The following is a 27181-nucleotide window of genomic DNA, read 5'->3' as shown; positions in this document are numbered from 1 at the left end:
TTGTTTTTCTTCCCAGGTTATTTTTACCTTCTGAATCCAATTCTCCCTGTGCAACAAGAAAAATGTTTGGTTCTGCACACATACATTGTATCTAGGATATACTACGACATATTCAACATATATAGGACTGCTTGCTATCTAGGGAGAGGGTGAAGGGTGGGAGGGAAAAATTGGAACAGAAGTGAGTGCAAGGGATAATGTTGTAAAAAAATTACCCTGGCATGGGTTCTGTCAATAAAAAGTTATAATAAAAATAAAATTAAATTAAATTTAAAAAAAAAAGTTGCCCTAGAACAACCTAGAGTTAAGTGTAGTATCCAGGGTCACATGCCAGTTGGTATCAAAAACAAGACTATAACCCAGGTCTCTCTGACTTTTAAGGCCAGTTCTTAATCTCCTTTGCTAAATTAGTGAGTTGACAGTTTCATCAGATTCCTTAGTCATGGGAATACTGGCTTGAAGCAGTTCAGAGTATTGAGAAGCATTAGTTAGATATCACTGATTTTAGTACCTGGTTTACCCAAGTTCACTTGAAACTTAATCAGTTTTGGGGACAGCTAGGTGCTGCAGTGGATAGAGCACCAGCCCTGAAGTCAGGAGGACCTGAGTTCAAATGTGATCTCAGACACTCAATTGCCTCAGGAAAAGAAAAAAAAGAAACTTAACCAATTTTAAAATATCTTTTTACATTTTATTGCAATTCAAGAAAAATTCTTCAGTGCATTTTGGGAAGTACTAAAGTTTATTTTTTTTTTCTTTTCCATTTGAAAAATACTAAAAGGCAATGAGCACTTTTCTTCACATTTTCAAACTGGAAAAAAAAAACAATTCCTGAAGTGCTTACACATAGGTCAAATTCCTAACTAACATTCTTTATATTTTAATATATTTATTTTTCAGACATTTTAAATCTGAAAATGATGTGTTTTATTGATTAAATATTGTTGCTTAATTCAGTTGCAGATAGAACTTTTGTTCCAAATAAGAAATGTTCATATATCTATACTACATAATAAAAGTTTGTAAAAAATTAAAATGATGCTTTTTTTCCTTTCTAATGAAACAAACATTTTTTAAAAGTCTTAACAAACTGATGTATAAAGTTAAATTATCTAAAGGCAAACATGTTTTTTCATCAATTATGCTGTTAAAAATGTGTTCTTATGCCAGCAATAAATGTTGAAATGTCCCCTCCTTTTCACCAACTCCATACATTTTATGTATGTTTTTTTATGTTTTCCCTTTATTGATAGAAAATACAAAATGAAGTGCTATTTCTTCAATTACTTTATATTTTAATATATGAAAATTCAAAATATACTGTTTTACATTAATTACTTTTTTGCCAGTTCAGTTCAGTATTTATTAAATAAATGCAGTGTGCCAAGCACTTTTGGACCCTATTAAGGCAAAAATGTAGCAATTTTTGTTCTTTGCAGCTTAAATTCTACTTTCCTTCATTTTTTAAAAAATGTGGAATCTCCTTTATTAGTTTTGCTATCTAGACATGCTGATTAAAATGATTAAGAATGGTAAGAAATATGCAGTGAGCTCCCCTCTACAAACTCCTTCAAATAGGTCTAGAAAGTTTTTTAATAAAGGAAATGAGAGTACTTGAGGGAAAAGAATAGAAAAGAAATGAGATATATAAAAGAAGAAATTGGAAAGGGAATAACAACAGCTTGATTCAAGAGGTGCAAAATTTTGTACAAGCAACAATGGCTCTAAAAATTAAGAGTGGACCAAATAGAAATCAGTGATTTCCTGAGCCATGAGAAATACTAAAATCAAGAAGCTAGGGGGAAAAAATGGAAGAAAATGTAAAATGTCTTATGATAGCAAAATAAATTGACTTGGAAGACATGTAGAAAAAAAAAGAATCAGTAGAATCTCAACTCCATTAAGATAGATTAAAAGAAAACTGCCAAATCTCACAGACCCTGAGGCAAAACAGAAATAGAATTACTCAGTCATCTCTTGAAAGAAGCCCCAAATTGAAAATTCTCAGGAGCATCATAGCTAGAATCTAGAGCTCCCAAGTCAAAGAAAAAAAAAAATACTGTGAGCATCCAGAAGAGAATTCAAATACCAAGGAATCAAAATCACAAAAGATGTAGCAGTCACCATTATTAAGAAGTAGAGAACTTAGAAGATAATATTCTAGAAGGGAAAGGGTACAGCCTTACAACTAAGAATGACCTGTCCAATATAATAATACAGGAGGGAAAAAAAGAATTTTTAATGAGATAGAGGACTTCCATGCTTTTATCATGAAAAGACTAGAACTGTATAGAAACTTGGTAACAGCACAGAAGAGAAACAAAAAAGTGAACACAAGTCAATAGTGATAAAGAGCTTAGTATAAAATGCTTACATATAAATATAGGGATAGGATCCTCATTTTGACTCTGACCTCAATCATTATCAAGGTTCATAGAAACCAGTCACAGAAAACCTAGGAGTCAAGTTGTTCTGTTAATGTGTTGATTTTTAAGGGGGGAAAGAGGGAAGAAGAGTACACTAAAATGTGGGAAGAGAAGAAAGGTTATATTGCAGAAGAAAAATATATTACATAATTGTTATACAAATGGATACCTATACAGGCAAAAAGATTATGGGTAATGGTAGACACTTGAACAACTTATCTGAACTGGTTAAGAGAAGGCATACACATACAGCTACAGGTACGTAAGTACTTATTACTTGATAGGGATATAGAATGGCAAGGGGAAGAGAAGAGGAAAATAAGGAGGCATCAGTCCTAAGCAAAACAAACTCGGAGGACATGGAGCTTTTGAGGTGACAATAGAAATCTGAGGGGGTGCATATAAATTGGAGAATGTTTAGAAGACAAATATTAGGCATCAATTCATGTCTATGTAGTGTACACCTAAGTGTATACAGAAGTACTTGTGCATGTATATATGTCTATATAGATTCTGTATTTCTAATTCTAAAACTTTATCATATATTGACTTAAGTCAAATCATCCTTATTTTAAAGTGGAGACTTATGTAATATTAGTATTTTATTAGATTCAAATGTAATATTAGTATTTTATTAGATTCAAGGGAAGTTCACTCCACATTCTCAAAATTACATTAGTAACTCAAAATGCATGATGTAGGGCCTGTGCTAGGTCTTATCAGGGATACAAGAACAGATAGGATCTCATTTCTGAGATATGCTGCAAGTCACGGGCACCATACGAATGTCATAACATATTTTAATAGAGGGCTTCATAGGAAAAGTAGGGCTTTGTCAGGGGATGGGATAAGGATTGCCTCTTTCATGTCTGAGTTTTGAACTAGGCAGCTACTGAGAACCTTTGCATTTAGAATATGTTGCTTTATGTTCAGTATCTTAAAATAATTTTTTATGAATCTATAATGAGGCTTAAACAAATTTAGAACTTATGACCTCTTGCTCTTTACTTTCTCTTTAAATACTTCATATTAAGCTATTCTCCATTCTGTTCAGCCTGTGCTTGGATACCATGCTTCCTCATCTTTGCCTCTTAGAATTCTTTTTTTCCTTCAAAGTTCAGCACAGATTACACATTCTACATGCAGCCTTTCATGATCACCCTCAGCTGTTAGTGCCCCTGGCTAGCCAAATTAACCTGTATTTGCCATATGCTACACTGCGTGTGTGTGCCATTTCAAAGATTAGAAGCTACTTGGGGGCAGGAATTGCTTCATTTTTGTGTTTGTATCTTCAGTTCCTGCCTGACATGTAGTTGGTCCTTGATAATGCCTTGTTGATTAATAATTTGTGAAGGTGGCCACAACTTCTACTTTCAGATCCTCAGTTTAAAGGCATTTGTTTGAAATGCTGAGAAAATATGATTATAAATTTGCTTAAGAGTTAATTTTGCTCTTGAAACCAAAACTTATTCTGAAAGAAATAGAAATATGTGAAGTAGATTTCACTTTCTTTTACTAGGGTTGTTAGCATTAGAGAAATGTACTATCCTTGAGGCTGTTTTCATAATGTGATTTATTATGTGCAGCAAGTAAAATTGTTCCATGAGTCAAGGTTTTAGTAGTTGAACCAGTTCAGCAACTTTTCTATCTTAGGACTTCTCAAGGTTATGCAGCTAAAACTGGTTTAGAAGCTGCGACTTTTTTCCCCCCACTGTTTTGAATAGTCTTAAACACCTGTATATTAAACTATTTTTAAGTACTGTTTATCCTACTCTCAAATGGTTTGGAACTTTAAAAAGTTTAGTATGTAGGTTGAGAAAATTCTTGGGCTACTAGAATGCCAGTCATAATTTTACAGAGGCATAAGTGACTGTTTCTTTAAAAGTTCGTAAAATATAAGTTACTCCTCAGACCACTGGGAAATTACACACTTGCCTTCTTGGTAGCCTAGCCCTTTTCACATTATCATCGGGGTTACTTACATATAGGCAAGATGGTAAATCTTGCTTTCAAGTTTGTGTTAATCATACAACTTAGTGAAAAGAGACATTAAAGGTTAATTCATCTATAGTTCAAATTCTTACCAGGTAAGTAATTTCTCTTGTCCAAACTTATTCCCTATTCCTTCCTTGTCATTTTGCATATTCTATCTAGTTTAACAGCAAATACTAATATTTAAATAGATTAGGATATCAGTCATTTGTTAATGCTGGTTCTAATCTTTCATGTATTCTGTGGCCTGGTAAAATGTCATTTAAACCAAGACTCCTAATCACATCCAACAAAAGGGAAAAAAATAACATCTCAAACCAAAACATTAAAGTAGTACACTAGTGTCTGAGAGGTAATGACGTCTTATCTGTAGAAGCAGGAAGAGCAAGACAAGATGGACATCCTTATATCCTTATACACATTATACATACACATCTGTATTGCTTTGACGTATGAATTCCCGGAGACACCACTACACAGTCTCATGTTTAATACTTAGAAATTGTGTGCCTCACCATGAAATCTTTATCCTGGTTATTGCTAACTTGTGAGTAATCATAGTGTCCAAGCCACAAGATGAAGAAAGCTGATCACAAATAAACTGAATAAAATTAGTTTGACGTTAATGTTGATGTCTAAGCAAGCTCTAAGTGTTCCATAGTGCCTGCTTCAATCACCTTCATGGCCACTGGAACAAATTGTTCTCATCCACCCATTCCATCAAGGGAAGTTTTTGCATGCTTGGGATAAACAACCCCTAACTCATTGAAGGGTTGAGACCCCTCTGTTACCCTCACGTTGGTTTAGCCCTCTGCCAAAATGGGCTTACCAGGGTGTGACCACTGTGCATGCTGCAACTTCTGGGAGCCACAGGTGAGAATGGGGTGGGTCAAATGCCAAAGGGGTAAAGCAGCCCTGAAAAGGACTTGCCACCCTCACATCACAAGTGTGAGTCCTGAACCCATTCTTCTCCTCCATCCTTTTTAGCATGATGCTTTTAGCAGTGTTGTCAAACATTTTCAATGAGGATGAATACTGCATCAGGGTCAGCTGTCACACTGTTATTTACCTCGAAAGAACTGCAAGCCAAGACTAAAATGGAAGTTTGGTGCATGATTTTTTTTTTGTTCACAGATGATTGTGCTCTCAGTGCAACCTCTGAAGTTGAGGTACAACAAAGTAGGAATCCATTCTCTGCTACTTATAATTTTCGACTAACAGCAAGAAAACACAGATACTCCACTTGCCAGCACCACACCATGCATCCATTCATGGAACCACTGGTTACAGCAAATAGAGAAGTTCTGAATACTGTGGAAGAGTTCACTTACCTTGGCAATGAGGTTGACACCTATTGCCAGAGTAGTTCAGTTTTGAGAGACTCCAAAGGAAAGTGAGAGAGGATGTATTAGACTGTCTACTAAACTAAAGAGCTACAGAGCTATTGGGCTGGCCTGGACTGCATACTAGCTCTAGGCTAGGAAACTGACCTGCTTCCATTTGAGTTATCTTAGGAAAATTCTGAAGATCACCTAGCAGGACAGGGTAACAGACTGAGGTCCTTTCTTGAAATAAACTGCCAAGCATTCCAACTCTTACTGCAAAAGCACAGCACTGGTGGGCTGGCCAAGTTTGTATGACATTATATACTTGCACAAAAGACACTTGGAGAACTCAGAATGCAAGCTCTCACATGATTAATCCCAAATATTCACATGGACTATTTGTACCTGACCTATGGTCAGACTGATGACTCCTAAATAGAGTGCAACAACAAATTCTGAGCCATAGAGTTGTGACTTTCTACCCGATGAGGAGAAGCATAGGAAATAATTGTGTGAGGAGTAAAGAGAGACTAATCAAGCCCAAGAATAGTGATCTACTGAGCATGGTTTCTGAATTTCCAGTGTCTGAAAGTCAACCATCAGAGGAAGAATAAAGGATTACTTAGCCCTGAAGACCTGAGAAAGAAGCCAGTGATAGCTGAACATATTCCTTTGCACCCTGTAGCCTAATTCAGTGATGGTAGGGGGAAACTCAGAAAAAGAAAATCATCAAACTCTTACACAATCTAATTAAATCTCAAAATTTCTCTCAGATTTCACTGACATGACTGAGCTCCCTCACACCAATTCTTTCCATACAACAATCTTAGAAAGTTGCTGTGCCCAAAAAGTTAGTCACTGAAACTTTGATGTTTTAAATGGTTATTAAAGAAGAAAAAACTTAGGAAGAACAAGATGGCCATCTCAGAAGCCATCTTAGATGGATTTCTGTCTCAAGAAGTCTTTATTAATTGACACTTGGGTGACTTTCATTTGAAAAGATACCTAGGAGAGGGAAACACATTTCCTCCTAAGGAGTTGTTTATATTTTTGGATAGTTAATGAAAAGTGTTTTCAGTCAAACTAAAAGCTGTTGCTCTGCAAGTTTGTAGCTCTGCAAGTTTCACCCATTGCACCTAATTCCATCCAGTGAGCCAATCATAAATTTATTCCTTCTTACATGTAATTGTTACAAATATAGGTTATATTCCTCATGTCTTTTCTGCTGGCTAAGACCTTTATTTTTGTCTTGCACCCCTTTAGCATTCCAGTGATGCCTATAGATCCCTTCTCATAATAAAAGTTTTTTTTGTTGTTGTTTTTTTGATGCAAAGAACAAAATTCGGAATATTACAAGAGAAACCAATAATTGTAAGGAAGTTATCAAAATCTTTTTCAAAAAGTATTTCAAGGGCTCTAGGTCAAGAACCTCTGGTGTAGAGAAAACTGTTTTTCAGATATTCATAAATCTGAGAGCTAGAAGATTAATCTGTAGCCAACTAGACCAATTCTAAAATGAAAGAAATCCCCACTATAAAAGAACGTAGAAATGATTGTCTTGACTTCTGCCTTGAAGTCTCCAAAGTGGGTTGAGGGTGTGAGGGGGCTGTTTAGAACCAATTACCTCTCAAGGCAAACACATGGTTAGAAAGTCCTCCCACCCTGCCCCATACACATCAATCCTAATTTCGATTCTTTCCATCTTCTATTCATTATTCATAGTTATGTCCTCTGGGCATAAGAGAACAAGTTCAATCCTTTCTCTGCTTGTCATCCCTTCAGATACTCAAAGATACCTATCATATTCCCCTTGAGTCTTCCCTTTTTCATGCTAAACATGTCCTGTTCTTTCAATCAATCCTCTTCAATATCCTCCTTTGGACATTTTCTAGCTCAGCAGTGTCTTTCTTAAATTGTGGTTCCCAGAATTAAACATTTTACTCATAGGAATTCTGATAAGGACTGAGCATAGGACTCTCTTCTCTTTTGTCTTGCAGCTCAAGACTTAATTTTCTATCACATTGCTGATGCATTGGGCTTTCAATCCACAATACAGCTTTTGTTTAGCCATCTCACCTACTTATTCTTTTGAAGTTGGCTTTTTATGCCCAAATGCAAAACTTTATCATGACCCCCTGTGTTGGATTTCATTTTATTGTATGCTGTCACTCACAGGATTAGCTGTCTTTGTCACATGCCAATTTGGTAAGTATGCTTTGTATGGTTTTATCCTAAGCATTCATAAAAATGTTATAGGACTAATCATGTATTCTTGGGGTATTATATTAGAGGCTTCCCTCAGGTTGAAAATGAACTATTAAAAATTATTTTGAAGGCTGACCATTTCATTATTTTCTAATCCATATTTCTCCATCATCATCACAAGAATAAGGTACTTTATGAAAAGCTTTAGTAAAATGTAGTAAAACTACATATGTAGCATTCCCCTCATCTGCAAGCTTAGTAACCATGCCAGAAGTGAAACTTGTCTCACTGGATTGTGAGCTCCTTGAGGGCAGGTGCTGTTTTGTGTGTGTACACTTGGCTCAGTGCCTTGAGCAGTTAAGCAGCATTTATTAAGTGCCTTACATGTGCCAGGCACTGAATCAAGTACTGGATGTATACACAGAAAGACAAAACTCCATCCCTTCTCTTAAGGAATTCGTAGGGTAGTGTGAGTGCAGTAGAGAAAACAATATAAAACTATTTGCAAAAAATACAGGATAAATTAGAAATAATCAACAAAGGGAAGGAAGGCTGTACTATTAATGGTGATTGGAAATGTTCTTGTAGTAGATGGAGTTGTAGCTGAGATAAAAGAAAGATGGGAATTCTAGGCCTGGGGAATATCTAGTAAAGGTGCCTAAGAGGTGGAGATGTATTGTTTTGAAGAAGTAACTGGAAGGAAGCCATTGTCATTGGATTGCAAAGTGGAAGGGGGTGAGTAAAGTATAAGAATTCCGGAAAAATGGAAGGCGGTTGATTGTAGAGAGTTTTGAGAAGGTAGTGATTGATTAGAGTTTTTGAATGGGGCCAAACTGCAAGAAAATTGGGAATATGGGAATATGGGAAAATAGGGATGTGGGAAGGGGAAAGAGTGATAAAAGAAAGGGAATATTGAGGGAGGGAAGGTCAGTAGCAAAACACTTTTGAGTTTGAAAGATTTTTGAGAGTGAAAGAAGAGAATAAATGAGGGAAAATACAATTAGCAATAGTAATTGTAAAAAGATTTTCAAAGCAAGTCTCTCTGATGGAATATTATTCTCTGGGAAGTGATGAACAGGATACTCTCAGAAAAAAAGAAATACCTGGAAAGTGAACAAAGAAAAATATACTGGACACAAAGTATAGTAGCAATGTACTGGGATGACCAATTGTAAACGACTTTGAAATGGAGGATAAGCAGCCTTACATAGGTGTATATGAATATATGTTTTTATTTGAGTATAATTATGGGTATGTATGTATGTATATATATATATATATGTAGTGTATGTATGTATGTACACATGCGTCTATTTTATGTGTGTATATTATCTTGAATTGAAAATTTATTGTTTTGAAGCTTCTGTCTGCTGTACATTTTAAAACTTTCTATTTTCTTTTTCTTTCCTTTTTATTTTGTAATTAATTTTTAAGTAGATAACTTTTATTTTTTTAAAAATGAGAATTGAGCAAGGAGAAGCTAATGATTTCATGAGACATCAAGGTATGATCAAGCAAAATAAAGAAAAGAAAATGTGAAATTTCTCATTGGAAAAATAACTGACAGGAAAAAAATAGATCTAGGAGAGATAATTTAAGAATTATTAGACTACTTCAAAGCCATGATTAAAAAAAAATCTTGGACAATATCCTTCAAAAAATTCTCAAGAAAAACTACCCTTCTAAATCATAATTCATCAAAGAAATGCAAATTAAGATAACTCTGAGATACTACTACACATCTATCAGAGTGGCTAAGATGACAGGAAAGGACAATGATGAATGATAGAGGGGATGTGGGAAAACTGAGACACATACATTGTTGGTGGAGTTGTAAACTGATCCAGTCATTCTGGAGAGCAATTTGGAACTATGCCCAAAGAGCTATCAAAATGTGCATACTCTTTGATCCAGCAGTGTCTTTACTGGGCCTGTATCCCAAAGAGATCATAAAAAGGAAAGGGTGTTGGAATCCTTTCAAAGTGTGAAGCCATTAGAATTGATAGAGACAATAATCATCTAATTTAACATGGTTCAGTATGATTGATCTTATCCTACGAGGAGATGTTATGGGCCAGAACTTGAAACAAGGTACTAAGTGGAACTGAGGAGACAATGTTTAAATTCTAGTTTAGAATTGATTTAATCCTACAACAGATTATGGTTTCCCAGTGATGTAGTGATTGGTGTGTACTCAGTGTACAGCATATAAGCAAGAAGCTCTCAGGACCGGACACAGAGCACTCTGGGAGATACAGAAGCCCACAAGTCCACTCTCAGAGGTGGAGTCAAATTTATTCCATCTTCCACCTTTGTGTTGGCTGGAGGCTGAAGAAAGCAGAGGCAAAGGACAAGCTGCAAGAGCTCTTAGAATTAAGCAGAGAAATAGGCCTCTAAGAAAGCTAACCAGTCCCAAGGAAAGAGATAAGAAATAAATGTTTGGATTTTATCGGTTGGCTGTATTTGGAGTGATTATTACGTTAATTCGAAACTAAGGCTGCCTCCTGAAAACCTCCCCAAGAAACCTGCTCTCACAGAGAACCATCATATATAAAAGAAGAGAACACCACAAAAGGGGCCCACATGTGCAAAAATGTTTGTGGCAGCCCTTTTTATAGTGGCAAGGAACTGGAAACTGAGTGGATGCCCATCAATTGGAAGAAAAGTTATGGTGTATGAATACAATGGAATACTATTGTTCTGTAAGAAATGATCAGCAGGATGATTTTAGAGAGGCCTGGAGAGACTTACGTGAACTGATGCTAAGTAAAATGAGCAGAATCAGATAATTGTACATGGCAACAATAATATTATAGGATGATCAATTCTGATGGACATGACTCTTTCTTACAATGAGATGATCCAGATCAGTTCCAATGACCTTGTGATGAAGAGAGCCATCTGCACCCAGGAGGAGGACTATAGGAACTGAATGTGGATCACAACATAGCATTCTCTTTTTGTTGTTGTTTGCTTGCATTTTGTTTTCTTGCTCATTTTTTCCTTTTTAATTTGATTTTTCTTGTGCAGCAAGATAATTGTATAAAGATATATGCATACATAGGACAACATATTTTTACTGTGTTTAACATATATTGGGTTACTTGATACTGAGGGGTAGGAATGGTGGAGGGGGGAGGGAAATTGGAACACAGGGTTTTGCAAGGTTCATGTTGAAAAATGATCAATGCATATCTTTTGAAAAATAAAAACTTGAAATAAAAAGAAGGGTCACTGGGATATAACATCATTTGTGGACTATAAAATGATCAATTTATAGAACTCAAGTAGTGGGAGGTGGTTCTATCTAGTTTTCAGCTCATTATCACATGTGGTTGTTTAACAAATGATTTCTCATGCCTTATGCAGCCCCATTGCCCAAATCTACCATAGGCAATGAGTAATATTAAAACTAAACACATATGTACCAAATTGTATAGCATCTAAATCAGGAGTCCTCAAACTATGGCCCGCGGGACAAATGCAGCAGCTGAGGATGTTCATACTCCTCACCCAGGGCTATGAAGTTTCTTTATTTCAAGACCCACAAAACAAAGTTTTTGTTTTTACTATAATCCGGCCCTCCAACAGTCTGAGGGACAGTGAACTGGCCTCCTTTTTAAAAAGTTTGAAGACCCCTGATCTAAATGTTTGAAGGAGAAGTTCAATGAGTTACAGAAAGAGACAATAAAACTATTTTAGTGGAGGACTTCAATAAAATGCAGAAAAACAAATGCATCCTTTTCAGAATCCTAACCAAGTAAAAATTACATTCAGTAATGGACAATGTTAAGATTAAAAATTAATTGGAAACTAATTGAATCCTTAAAAGGATGGTGGGGGTGGAAGTCAAAGAACAAATAGAAACAATTATTAATTTCAATAAAGAAAATGACAACAGTGACACAATGTATCAAAATTTATGGGATGCAGCCAAAGCAATACTTAGGAGAAATTTTATCTCTAATTGTTTACATCAAAAAAATAGAGAAAGAACAGATCAATTAATTGGGCATGCAACTAAAAAAATAACCCTAGAAAAAGAACAAATTAAAAATCTTCAACTGATCACCAAATTGGAAATCCTGAAAAGCAAAAAGATTAATAAAATTGAAAATGAGAAAACTACTGGACTAATAAAACGAAGCTGGTCTTATATAAAAAAGAAAATAGATAAACCATTAGCTAATTAGATTTTTTAAAGGAAAGGGGAAAACCAGATTACTAATACAGAAAATGAAAAGGAGTGAATTCACCATCAATCTAGAGGAAACTAAAACTATTAGGATCTATTTTGCCCAATTACATACCAAATAATTTGACAAACCTAAATTTAAAATGGATGAATATCTACAAAAATATAAATTACCAGATTAACAAATGAAAAAATAAAATAATTCAATCTTAGAAAAATTTTAAAAGCTATCAAATTTCCCAAGAAAAAAATCCCCAGGACCAGATGGATTTACAAGCAAATTCTTCTGAATATTTAAAGAACTGTTAATCCCAAAAGTATATAAACCAATTGGAATAATAGGCAAAGAAGGAATCCTACCTAATTCCTCTTATGACACAAATATGATACTGATACCTAATACAGGAAGAACCAAAACAAAATTATAGACCAATTTCTCTAATGAATGTTAATGAAAAAGTTTTTAATAAAATATTAGCAAGGAGATTATAGCAAGGATCATACACTATGAACTGGTGGGATTTATGCTAGAAATACAGGGATGGTTAAGAAAACTGTCAACATAATGGTCATATAATAACAAAGCCAACAAAAACCATATGATTGTCTCAATAGATGCTGAAAAAGCCATTGTTAAAATGCAACACCCATTCCTATTAACAATAGAGAGCATAAGAATAAATTAAGCTTATCTTACAATGGTAAATATTGTTTATCTAAAATGATCTGGAAGCATTATCTGTAATGGAGATAAGCTGGAAGCCATCACAGTACAATTAGGGGTGAAGCAAGGATGCCCATTATCACCTTTATTCAACATTGTACAGCTAATGTTATGTATAGCAATAAGAGAAGGAAAAGAAACTCAAGGAATTAAAATGGGCTGTGAGGAAACATCACTCTTTGCTGATAATATGTTACAGAATCATAGGAGAATGAACTAAAAAATTATTTGAAATCATTAACAATTTTAGTAATGTTGCAAGATACAAAATAAAACCACATAAATCATTAGCATTTCTATACATTAGCAATAAAATCCAGCACCAAGGCATAGAAAGAGAAATTCTATTTAAAATAACTGGGGACAATATAAAATACTTCTGAGTCTAACCTCCCAAGACAAAACTCAGGAACTGTATTGACATAATCACAAAACACTTCACACAAGTGAGATCTATACAATGGGGAAAATATTAATTTGCTCATAGTTAGGCTGAGCCAATATAATGAAAATGTCAATTCTATTCATAAGCTAATCTATTCAGTGCCATACCAAACTATCAAAAAATTATAGAGCAAAAAAAGTGATAATTCATCTAGAAAAACAAAAGGTCAAGGTTATGAAAGAAATCAATGAGAAAAAAACATAAAGGAAGGTTGAATAACCATGCTAGATTTCAAACGATCATAAATTGGCAATTATGGGTTTGTTTTTTGTTTTTTTACTAGAATTTTTTAAAAAATCAATTACAAGTAAAGATAGTTTTCAACATTTATGTTTTTAAAGATTTTGAGCTCCAAATTTTTCTTCTTCCCTGTTTTCCCTTCCCAAGATAGAAAACATTCTGACATGTTATACATGTATAATCATGTTAAACATTATACATATAAATTGTAAGCTCCCATCAAGGATACTGATTGCCAGGGACATACATACCAATCTTCCCTCGGTATACAATATGAGCCCATGTTAGGTGCCAAACAGCCTTTCTTTATTGGTAATTTCAGCAGGGGTTAGCAGGAAGCATGAGCAAGTATATGTATGTCTCTGCATCTCTTTCTGCATCTCAGAATTTCTCTACTTCTCTCCGCATCCTTCTCACCTATGAACTCAAAGCTGGTTATTTATATTTACTCTCCTCTGGGATTATCCTGTTCCCAGCCCATTCAGCACTGCGTAGGTGGATCCACAGAACAAAGATACCTAGAGTTAGTGCTGCATCCTAAGAAAAGATCTAGCAAGAGGACATACCCCTTGCCTTCTCAAGGAAACACCTGCAAGACACAACCTCCTACCTCAGAGACCAAGCCCCTTTTTACTTCCTGAGTCCACCCTACCAGCTACATGGTATACATGATAATTCTCAGAAGGAAAGTCCCTAAAAATAAATTATATAAATTATAAAATTTTATCTATTATAACATATATAATTATATATAATATGTGTAATATAATATGTACTAGACATTGGGGATACAAAGCTAGGGGAAGTGAGAAATCACCTCTGCCCTCAAAGAATTTATACTCTACCAGAGGAGACAACATAATGTGCATATGTGTGTATATGTGCATGCATATGTGTGCATTTATCAGTTGTAATCATGTCTGAGTCTTTGTGTCCCCATTTGTAGTTTTCTTGGTAAAGATACTGAAGTAGTTTTTCATTTCCTTCAGCTCATTTTGCAATTTGCTAATCAAGAAACTAAGGTAAACGATGAAGTGATTTGCACAAGATCATATTGCTAGTGAGTAAAGCTATATTTGAAGTTGGAATTTGGCAAGATTCTTTCTTTGCCTGTTTTTTCCAAATAGTTTACAAAATATTGCAATTAATTGTTTTATTAATGTTTGGTAGACTTCACTTGTAAATCCATCTGGCCATGGAGATTTTTCTTAGGAGTTCACTGATGACTTATTCAATTTCTTTTTTTTTTTAATGAGATTATTTAATTAATTGGTTTCCTCTTCTGATCATCTGGGCAATTTTTATTTTTTTGAATATTAATCCATTTTAAGTAGATTCTCAGATTTGTTGGTTTACAGTTGGGCAGAATAGCTCCTAATAATTGCTTTAATTTCTTCTTCATTGGTGATAAGTTCACCCTTTTAATTTTTTTCCTAGTAATTTAGTTTTTTCCTTTCCTTTTTCTAATCAAATTAATCAGAGATTTATCTATTTTGTTGTTTTTTTCATAAAACCAACTCAGCTTTATTTGGTTTTCTTTCAATTTTATTAATCTCTTCTTTGATTTTAAAAATTTCTAATTTGGTATTTAATTTGGGGGAGTCCTATGCTCCTCTTGAGTCCTGTGTTTGGAGATCATGTTTTCTGTTTAGTTCTGGTCTTTTCAATAGGAATCATTGAAAGTTCCTTAGTTCCTTGAAGATCCATTTCCTCCCCTGAAAGATGATGCTGTCTTGATGGGTAGTTGATTCCTGGTTGCAATCCCAGGTCCTTTGCCCTCTGATTCCTTATTAAAGAAGGTGTCGGATCTGAGTAATCCTGACTATGGCTCTTTAATATTTGAATTATTTTTCTGGCATTTTGCATTATTTTTCCCATGAGATTATGGTTCTGGAGTTTTGCAACAGTGTTTCTTCTGTTTTTCTTATAGGATCTCTTTCCAGAAGTGATTGATGGGTTCTTTTGCCCTCTGGTTCTAGTATATCAGGGCAGTTTTCCTTGATGATGTTTTAAAGATTACTATCTAGACTCTTTTTTTGGTCATAGCCTTCAGATTAAAAAATTTTAAATTGTCTCTTCTGGATCTCTTCTAGATCAGCTGTTTTTCCAATGAGGTATTTCTTCAGTTTTTTTCAGTCTTTCTTTTTAGTGTTGTTTGACTGATTCTTACTGTCATATAGTGTCATTAGCTTCCATTTGCCCTTTTTTAGTTTTTAATGTATAATGTTTTATCAGTTAGCTTTTGTAGCTGTTTTGCTGTCATCCATCTGTTCCAACAGGGACTCTTCACCCCCTATCTCAGTAGGGTCTGAGAGCCCATGGTCACCTTTGCCTTGTTTAGTCCCATCTGCTGAAATGTGTAGCTGAGCTTTCATAGTGTGCTCGCAATGACCTAGGGGCACTTTTTTAGGGATGCAAAAATCCACAGTGCTGGATCCATCCTATTCCAAGTAGCTGCTATATACAGGTAAGTACCTGGATGATCTTTAAAAAATGAATACAGTAGTAGGACAGATATTAGTACTTATGTCTTCAAACTAAGTTTATATCAAAGAAACTAGTCTGACTTAAAAAGCAAACAAACCAGACAACTGACCATCCAATTTCAGTCTAAAATAAGAATGCTGATTTTTTTTTTCCCTGCTGGAGTGTTTTGGAATAGAATATTTAACAAGTTTAGAGAATCTAAAGTGGAAATTAAAAGGGCTCACAAATTTGTTTCATTTTTAGCTAGGGGAAAATATTTGTTGTTGTTGCTCAGTCATTTTAGTCATGTCCAATCCATTTGGAGTTTTTGAGGCAACGATACTGAAGTAGTTGGCCATTTCTTCTCCAGGTCATTTTATAGATGAGGAAATTGAAGCAAAAGAGTTAAGTGATTTGCCCAGGGTCACACACCTAGTAAAGTGTCTGAGTCCAGATTTTAATTCAGGTATTTCTGACTCCCTGGTGTTCTTCATTGCATCATCTAACTATCCCAAAGAAACTACAAGAGCTTTCAATTCCATGTTTGATTGTTTATCATTTTGTTGAGTTTATATCAGATCCAAAACTATTAATATAATCACAATATCTTGGAGTCCTTAGGAGAATACCCAACATGTAAACAGCTTTAGCTTTCTACCTTAAATTAAATTTTTGTGTAACTATAGATCAAAGTTTCTTAAACTGTGGTCATAACCTCATTTAGGGTCTTATAACTGAATGTGGGGATCATGGGATTATGATTTGTTATCAGCAAATGTTTTATTTATGTACCTATTCCATGTACCTATATACTTGAGGTCATGTACAATGAGAAAAATTTTAAGAAGCCTTTCTCTGGAGAAATATAACTCTTCTATATTAGAGGCAAAGTCAAAATACAGGAAATAAATAGAATTGGAAATCAAAATACTGAAAAAAATAGAAGAAAATGTAAAATATCTTAAAGGGGGGAGGGAGACAGAAGGGAAAACTGACTTGGAAAACAGATCAAAGAGAGAAAACTTAAGAATCTTTAGACTACCTGAAAGCCATGAACAAAAAAGGCTCTGTATATAAGATATATAAAAAAAGAAAAACATTCAGATATCTTAGAACCAAAAGGCAAAGGAGAAATTGAAAGAATTTACCAGCTATCTAGTTGGGAGAAAGCCTCTCTATTGTAACCAATAGCTGTAGCTCCCAGGTCAGGGGAAAAATTAATACTGCAAGTTACCAGAAAAAAAGAAATTAGTTTCCAAGGAACCACAATTAGGTTCACACAAGACTTCGCAAATTCACTCTAAAGGATAAGAGAGCTTGGAATTTAATATTCTAAAAGGTAAAAGAATCTTGAGTTATATCAAAGAATAACCTGCCCAAAAAAGCTGAGTATAATTTCACAGAGGAATGGACCTTTAGCAAGATAAAGGACTTCCAAACATTTCTGAAGAAAAAAATAGAATTGGATAGAAAATGTTACATACAAACATGAAGTCAAGCATAAAAAGATAAACAGGAACAACGATCTTAAAGGACTAAAAAAAAGTTAAACTGATATATTCTTATATGGGGAAATAATATATGAAGCTACTCAAAATTCTATCATCACCAAGAGTTTTATAGATCGAGTCTAATTAGACAAAGCACCTGGATGTGATTATATTGTGTTTAGATGAACTCAAAAGAAAAATGGAAAGGAAGGGAAAGAATGATACACTAAGAACAGAAGAAAAGGAGAAGCATGGGGGAAATTATCTTACATAAATGAGGTGCCCAAGGAGGAATTTGTATAACAAGGACACAGCAATGGCAGAAGGGGAGAACAGATGATCCTTAAGCCTTATATTCCTCTGAACTGGTTAAGGGAAGGAAGAAAACACATACACATACATACACACACTTACACAGAGTTAATCAGGCAATAAATATTTGTTAAGCACTAATTATGGCTTTGTGTTAAATGTTAGGGATAGAAAAAGAAGCAAAAAGACCTTACACTCTAGGATCTTACAATACATATTGCTTAGCAAGAAAATAGAAAGAGAAATGTTAAGGAAAGGAGGAAATAAAAGGGAATATAGATTAAGGGAGGTATTAACATGCAAAGTAATCTTTTAAAAGGGGAGAAAGAAAAAGTAAAAAGCAAAATATAAGAGAAAGAATAGGAAGAAGTATAGTTAGCAATCATAACTGTAAATGAGAATGGGATGAACTTACCCATAAAAGGAAGATGATAATAGAAGGGATTAAAAACTAGAATCCAAAAATATGTTGTTTATTAAAAATATGATTGAGACAGAAAGATGCACATTGTGTTTAAAAAGGGGGGGGGACTAGAACAAGATTATGTTTTGGTTGAAGTTAAAAGACAAATTTGGTGATCATGATATCAGACAAAGCAAAGTTTAAAAGAAATTGATCTAATTAAAATGTTAAATATGGAAACTACTTTTTCTTGATTACAAAATAGCAAAACTAATGAATTAATATTAATACTAAACAGGTGTACCAAATACCATAGCCTCTAAATTCTTAAATGAAAATTTAATTATAGGAACAAATAGCAAAACTTCCAATTAGTGTGAGAGCATCAATTTATCCCTCTCAAATATAAATAAATCTAACTAAAACATAAATCAAGATGAAATTAAGTGAATGAAATCTTAGAAAACTTAGTCATAAAGATTCTGGGAAGATGGTTGAGTAGATTAGAAAATTCCAGGCCATCCAGATTTTCCCTCAAACAAAACAAAATTGCTCCTTAGGGAGAACAGAGATTGGGGATAAAAAACAAATAAGACTCAGGACAAAACAAGGGTCCTCCTGAGATAATCCAAGAAGGCCAGGAAAAAGACCTCTGGATTTAGGGTTTAGTTGGTGTGAAGTGTAAACACCTTCAGGCTAGCTCCTCAGAAACAGCCAGAGGGGAGCCCTGGGGCTACTGAGTGAAGCGGAAACCTCAGCCAGGACCACAGGAACTTTCATCTTGTTGGCAGCATGGAGAGCTCAGATCTGAGTAGGGAAGGCAGAGGGAACCTTGGCTGATTAGGAAAGACAGATTTCTGTTCTGTTTCTGTTCTGGGACATGGCTCTGGGCTAGAAGGAACTAACATACCTAATAAGTGCAGAGCTGGTGCAAGCTTCAGTCATTTATTTGCAGAAGAGAGGGGTTTTTGGTTTGGAGTTTCAAGTCAGAGGGGAGAGCCCAAGTGAAGGTAGAAAGACCATCACCTTACCCCACAATCACAGGTGCTAATAGTTCTCATTTTTTTTTAAAGGAGCAAGCAAAGGAGAAAGAACTCAAAAAACTTAGAAACTTACTATGGAATATGGAAAATCGGGGTTCATCTTCAGAGGAAGTTAGTGAAATAAATGAAAGCCTCTTCTACCCCAAAGAACAATGTTAAATGGCTACCAGTCTAAAAAAGAATTTGTTGAAAAACTCAAAGAAAAAGACTTCAAAAATCAAATGAGATGGAAGAAGAAGAAAGATGATTATGAAAAAAATTAACCAACTAGAGCCTTAAAGAAAAAAATAATTCTTTGAAAATTAGAATTGAGCAAGGGGAACCCAGTGAAGGTATAAGTCACCAAGAAATAACAACAACAAAAAAAAAAAAAAAACATAATCAAAAAATAGAATGTGAACCATCTTATAAGAAAAATAACAGATGTAGAGAATAGACCAAGAAGAAAAAAATAAAAGAATAATTGGACTATCTGAAAACTATGACCAAAAAAAAGAAGAAGAAGAAGAAGAATCTTGGCACAATAATACAAAAAAATAATAATAATCAAAGAAAATAAAATTGTCCTGGAGTGATGGAACATAAGGGCAAAGTAAAAATAGAAAAAAATCTATTGATTAACACCTCAAAGAGGTCCTATTAGGAAAATTCATAGAGACATTATTGCTAAATTTTGAAATCCCCAGATCAAAAAAGAAATTTTTATAAGAAACAAACAAAAATTCAAATGTTGGAGTTACAAATAGAATTGGACAGGATTTATCAGCAGGTACAATAAAAGACTGCAGGTCCTGAGATAATATATATTGACAATGAAGAAAACTAGCCCTGCAGCCAAAAATATATCCAGCAAAATTAACCATCATACAAAACAATGAAAACATGGACTTATAATGAAATTAAAGATTTTCAGCATTTTGTTTCAAACAAACCTGAATCGAATAGAAAAGTTAATATGTAAGAGCCAGCATCAAAGATTAATTTCAAAAAACTCAGTAGGGACTAATTATGTTTTAACATTGAAATATAAACTGTTTAAGACTGACATCATTAACTGGGTAGCTCAAAAGAAAAATTAGGACAGAACTGATTTTGATTAGCTCTAAAAAGCAAATATGTCTAGGAAAAGATAAAAATAGTAATTATGTTATAGAAATGAGGTGCAGAGTAAGAACCAACACAGAGGCATTAAAGCGGGGAGGAAGGCTGGTAATTCTGAAAATCTACTCACCTCAAGAATGTGTTAAATATGGAATCATATATATATATATATCAGCAATTTTAATATTTTAGATGTGTCTACATATGTATAAATGCATATGGATATATATGTATGTGTTTCTATAGACATGCATGTGCATGGGTATGAATATATGTAAACATGTGTATATAGAAATGAGTGTGTATATAGAAATGTATATATGTGTATAATCGAATATATATACATATCTATCTGTGTGTGTGTGTGTGTGTGTGTGTGTGTGTTTCCATGTTTAGCCATAGCCTGCTCAGGGGATGTAGGGAGGATGAAGAGGAAAAAATGAATAAAATAAAAAAGTGCACAACAGAGAACAAAAGAATAATCAGCAAGGAAGCAAATAAAAGATGGATAGTCATGAATATGCTTTTCTACTATTATATATGCTTTTTTGAAATGGAAATTTATTGTTACATATTTTGAATTTGAATTTCCCTCATGTTCTGCTTGGTTTATATCAATATTTTGTTTTGTTTTGTTTTTTTCCTTTTCTATTTCTATTTTTTTCTTTTATATTCAATTTTAAATAAATATGTATTTTTAAAAATCTTAGTAATAAATGAAACTTAAACAATCAATTGTTAAGTATTACTTTTTTCTACCTTCAGATCTTTTATATATATGTGTGTATATATATAGATATATATACTATATATATATCCCTTTCTGTCCACACAGCCACTGTCTTATTACAGATTCTCATTACCTCATACTCAAAATTATGATTTATTATAAATATTTGATTTGTATGCTTATTTTATATACTTAAATATCCAGGATCACATAAAAATTTCTAAATTGAAAAGGGGTTGTGAGTGGGAAAAATTTAAGTAGCTCTTTCTCACACAAAACATTTAGTCTCCTGACCAGGCAATTTCACCAACTGTGGTCCATGCCTAGAATCTCCTCACTCCTGGCTTCCTTCAACATTCAGTTTAAATCCAACCTTCTTCAAAGGACCTTTCCCTGCCCACTCCTACTCCAACTATTTGTACTTTCCCTCCAAGGTCACCTTCTATTTTCATGTTATATCCTTTATGGAGACTCCAATTTTATGTTGTCTCCCATATTCGAATTTTAGCTCCTTGAGCTGAGGGACCATGCTACTTTTTATTTTTAATCCCCAAATTATTGACATGTAATAAATACTTAATAAAATTTTATGGACTGGTGACAAATTATTTTAGACTGCCATTCAGAGCAAATATACACCAGCAATACATGCAATAGACAGTGCAGGGCAGAGCGTGCATTGACCAGCTGGAAATAGTTCTGTTATATGCAAGACAGATTGAATGCATATCTTAGCAAATTCATATAAAAACAATTGACTTAATTAGAATTTACTTTGCATATTGCATTATACCCAAATAACTCCTCCCCTTTTTCTTTTTTTACAAATTCTAGGTTTAAATGGTCATTTCCTTTATCCCTAAGTTTTTTTTATCATCTTTACCCATATACTATGGAGTGATGATTGTACAGACTCGGGCCATTATGTTAATAACTTAACCATAAACCTACAGTAGTTGAGTAGAATAATGGATAGAGTGCTGGAAATAGACCCAAGAAGACCCGAGTTCAAATGCAACCTCAGACATTAGCTGTGTCAGGGAAATATTCCCTTCACAACTCACTTAATCTTGTTTGTCTCAGTTTCTTCATTTGGAAAATGAACTGGAGAAGGAAAGGTCTTCAATATCTTTTCAGTACCACTTTAGTATCTTTCCCAAGAAAATCTCACATGTCATCACAAAGACTTGGACATCATGGAAGTGACTGAACTATAGCAACAGAACCTACTATGATTATCTTCATTCAATCACAGACCATTGGTCCAGAATCCATTACCTTCTGGACTCCTATAGAAGCTTTGAAAGCCATGAAATTACCTTCATACTAATCCCTTTAGATGCACTCTTAATCTCAATCCTCATTTTCTTTAGCAAACTGTCCCCTACAATCATCCCTTTCCTTTCCTTTAACTTCAACTTCTCAACATCTACAGTATAAATATTTCTTCACTACCCAGATGTCCCAACTCTATAAAAACTATACAATAAACATTTTAATTAAATGCCTATTATATGTCTAGTACTGTCCTAAACACTAGATCCAAATTTTGGGGGAAATTTTTGTCCTTTTCCTCAAGAAGCTTGTGATCCAATAAGAGAAAATAGCACACAAAAGGGATCTGGGAAGTAGGGTGGGGAGGAGGCAAAGGTACTTACCAAGGGGTTAGGGTTAGGGTTAGAGTAGAGGGTAGGGTAGTTAGGGTAGAGTCAAAACCATGCAGTGCACTTGATAGGCAATGAAAAATTGACTAACATTCTCTAAAGCGAGGCTTTGGATGGAGTTCTTTGCTCCTTTCTCTAATCCTTTAATCAGAGATACAGAGGCAACAGAAAACTGATGAGATGTGAATGATGCTTTTTTGAAATGGAAATTTATTGTTACATATTTTGAATTTCATATGGATATATGGATATATATGTATGTGTTTCTTTAGACATGTCAATTGGGCAATGGCTAATTGCAAATAATGAATGATGAAACCTCTCAATCCTAAGCTATCATATTTCTACTTGTTTTCTTCAAAGTTCAACGTAAGTACAACCTTCTATATAAAGCAATTTTCCCCCTACTTTTGCCCTCATCCTACTAATATCTTCTTCCCAAAATTATCTTACTAAAAAAAAAAAAAAATCAGGGGCAGCTAGATGGTGAAGTGGATAAAGCACCAGCCCTGAAGTCAGGAAGACCTGTGTTCAAATATGACCTCAGACACTTAACACTTCCTGGGCAAGTCACTTAACCCCAATTGCCTCATTGAAAAAAAAAAAAATTATAAGTATATGTCAAATCCCTTTGTTAAATTTTATACTTCTCAAGGTCAGGGATTATTTCACTTTTGACTGTGTTCCTTGTATGCATCACTATTCCTGGCCTATAGCAATTGTTTAGTGAATGTATATTGAATGATTGATTCAGGCAAGACAGAATGAACAATAGTTTATAATATACTTGAGTATTAATAGAGTTCCCTCATTAAAACTAAGTAAGTTGGGAAAAACTCTTATGGCAGTGATTTAATATTGAAATGAATCTTCCTTTTTAGGTGCTTAAATGGGAAAAAAAAAAAAAAAAAAAAAAAAAAAAAAAACTTGTGAAAATGTAAAATACCCCATGGTTGATCTTCGAAAAATAGAAATAAAGACAATGAAATAACTATATATATATATATATATATATATATATATATTAAGATGAAAAGGATACTAATTCAGTTTTTCTAGCAAACATGTACAAAGAGTTTGGCTTCTTCAGAAATGTAACATTCCTCCCTATCCTTCCTCCAATAATAGATCAGGCAGCAAAATAGAACAGAAGGAACTCTGGACTGCAAAAATTGTGGGTCCTAATTCTGCTTTTATAATTGATGAGCTTATTGATATTGGATAATATATTTTATTTCCTTTCACATTTCTCCACCTAGTTAATGGCATAACTTGTTCTGACTAGTTAATGTGTAATTTTGTGATCCCTAAAAGTATTTCTAGTTCTAAAATTCTGTGATTCTATACTTTGTTAGCTTTGTTTTAAATTAATGGAATGTGCAATATTTCTTGTGGGGAAAGCAAGCAGGTACTTCTTTGTTACTAGTTGTTGTTTTTTAAAATAACTATTTCTCACTTTCTCCTAGAAGTCTATTTTACTTTTAGATAGTTCTAATTATTAAGAAGTTTTTTTTTTGTCTCAGTACTAAATTTACTTTTTTCCTCCAACTTCTACTCACTGTTTCCATTTTTTCCTTCCAAACTGAAAAGAACAAGTATATTCTCTTTCCTATAAGTCAATGTCTCAGATACTAAAGATAGTTATTATAAATTATTATACATATTGTACATCCCCACTCTTGTAAATAGGAAATAAACCTGAAACTCTTCAGGAAGCCTCTACATTATCAATGTTCCTTTTAAAATGTGATATCTAAAACTAAACATAATAATCTAGCTACAGTCTGTCTAGAGCAGAAGACAACAAATATATCACATCCCTAGTCCTGAATATGATGCCTCCCTATGCAGCCTAAAACTGTATTGACTTTCTTGACAGCAATATCAATCCCCTATCATTTTCTAGAAAAATTTCTTTTTAAGTGTCCCCCATGTTGTGCTTATGAAGATGATTTTTTAAAATAAATTTTTATTGACATCTTATCCCCAGTACCCTTCCCTTTCCCTATCCCAGAGAACCATCCCACGTAACAAATAATATTCCATTAAAGAGGGAAAAAATTCAACACAATTGATCAAATACATTGAAAAATTCCAAAAATATGTGCAATGTGTAATGCCTGTGGACTTACTACTTTCATGAAAAGGAGGGTTGAAAGTATTTTCTCATTTATTTTTGTTTTGTTTTTGAGTCAGGCTTTATCTTTATAATTTTGTTGTCTTTACTTTTGATTTTTTTAAGCATTTGGTTATTCTTTCCATTTAAATTGTTGTAGTTACTGTTTTCTTAGCTCTACTGACTTAAATTCATGTAGATGAAGTCCATGACTCAATTCATGCAGATCTTTCCATACTTCTCTTTATTCATTACACCATTTCTTACCACACAATAATATTCCATTATATTCATATGCCATGGTTTGTTTAACCATTGCCCAATTGACTGGCATCTACTTTGTTTCTAGTTCTTTGTTATCACAACAAGTGCCAATATAAATATTTTGATGTATACAGGTCTTTCTTCATATAAATAACTTTCTTAGGCTATTAACCCATTTCACAACTCTTTCAGCAATATATTAGTATGTCTATCATTCCGCAACCCCTCCAACATTAACCATTGCTATTTTTTAATCTTCAATTAAGAAGGTGTGAGTTGAAACTTATTATTATTGATTTGGTGCATTCTTTTATGTGTTTGTGAATACTTTGCAATTATTTTGAGAACTGTTTATTCATATCCTTTGAGCAATTATTTATTGGGAAGTTATTTAGCCACACACATACATATATGTATAAGTAGATAGTTTATGAATCTTGGACTCTACTTTCTTATCAAGGACATTTGATACAAAGATTTTTTTTTCCCATTCATCCACTTCACTTATCCTCAGTGCATTAATTTTGTCTGTTGTGAAGATGATTTTTGAAGCCATGTGTAAGACTTTTTTTCATCCCTATGAAATTTCATTAGATTCATCCTGCTGTCCTAGTCTGTCAGTATGTTACTTAATTCTGACTCTTATCATTCAATGTGTTATCTGTCTCTCTTTGGGGCTTGGCCTGGGGCCTATTGTGAGCTAATCAATGAGTCTATCCTAGTTTTATATTCCAGATTTATTTATTTAATAATTTAGATTTTTTTTTTTTTTACTAGAAAGACTATTCCTTTCCTCAATTGCTACCTCATCTTAATTACTGAATAGGTGCGGCCTCAGTCAAACTGAGACCTGTTGATAACCTTAGCTTACAATCCAAGATCTCCCCCTGCATCTCCATCATGCTGATCTACATCTGGCCACTGGACCCAGGTGGCTCTGGAGGGAAAGGTGAGGCAGAGGATCTTGCCCAGCCCTCCCTCACTGAAATCCCAGTCACTTGCAAGCCATGGCATCACCTCGCTAATGTCCTGGTCCTCTTCAAGAAAGGAGAAACAACAAGAAGTCATACCTAAGTCAAAAGTAAGAATAATAGGGTTTAATTAAAAAGTGGATGTTGAAAATATAAAAGCCACTTTCTTGAGAAGTTTATCAATATAAAGCATAAGTAAATAGCATGTCCTCTTTCTAGCCTAGGTGAGCACAGATAGAGACAGGTTTGTAAAGTGGCTACAATTTCTAAACAGAACCAGTTGTGCAGGTATTTAGTTCTGGGAGAGGCTATGCACAGGCACACAGAATTCCCAAATGCAGCACAGAGGGGCCTAAATCTGTGCAGATGGGACTGGTCATAGATGCTGATTGGCAGTTTTATTGCTTCTACAAAGTCCCACGTTACACATCAAGAGCTGACTGAGGAAGGGACTTGTTCCTGGCTGAGGAACAGTTCCAAGTCCTGAAGTTCTAAAGCCTTGTGGCTGTGACTGCAAGAGCAGAATGGGAGAATCTCAGTTCTAGCTTCCTGCCCAGTGTGAAGCATATGACAGGAATCTCAGACCAAAGGGGAGCCTGAAGTTCTGTCACTGTGAAACAGCAGAGCTTTCCAACTGATTGATAATAACAGTTCATCAGCACTAAATTAGCACTCTAAGCAGGGACAAGCCTAAAGATATGTTGTTCAGATGCAAATTCACGCCAGGAATTTGTAGAGTTCAAACTAGGATAGAAATCACCTTTTCCTTGCATCAGGCCACTTTGAGAACACTGAAGTTTTATAGGTTCCCAGCGCAAGCTGTTCTTGAGAACCTGCAATAATGCAATATTTAATGTCCCAAGAAATAAGTGGGAACTAGAAGACATAAGGAGAGCTTGGATGTTCTTCCCAGAAGATGCAGAGCTTACTCCTTAAGTAAAGTCCAAATATAAAGTCAGGAAGTAGGCTGAAAGAATGAGCAAAGGAAAGAAAGAAAAAAAGAATCCCATCAAAGTGTTGAAAAATCAAAGTAGAAAGAAGCTACTGTTTACCTCCTAAAAGATGTCCC

General features: G+C 34.2%; 1 long non-coding RNA gene across 3 annotated transcripts in view; it reads left to right on the top strand.

The window, feature by feature from the left end:
• The window catches only part of LOC105749385, a 134055-nt gene that overhangs the window by 59432 nt on the left and 47442 nt on the right, over window positions 1-27181 (top strand). The window contains exon 5 of one of the 3 annotated variants that reach the window (XR_004231104.1): window positions 7741-8872. The exons of the other annotated variants lie outside the window; for them this stretch is intronic. This is a non-coding gene — a long non-coding RNA (uncharacterized LOC105749385). Of the gene's footprint in view, window positions 1-7740; window positions 8873-27181 lie in introns of those variants that run through there. 3 annotated transcript variants of the gene reach the window in all.

The sequence above is a fragment of the Sarcophilus harrisii genome, chromosome 1 (genome assembly GCF_902635505.1).
Source record: "Sarcophilus harrisii chromosome 1, mSarHar1.11, whole genome shotgun sequence".
In the NCBI taxonomy this organism is placed as follows: domain Eukaryota; kingdom Metazoa; phylum Chordata; class Mammalia; order Dasyuromorphia; family Dasyuridae; genus Sarcophilus; species Sarcophilus harrisii.
This window is presented reverse-complemented; position numbering and strand designations above follow the sequence as displayed.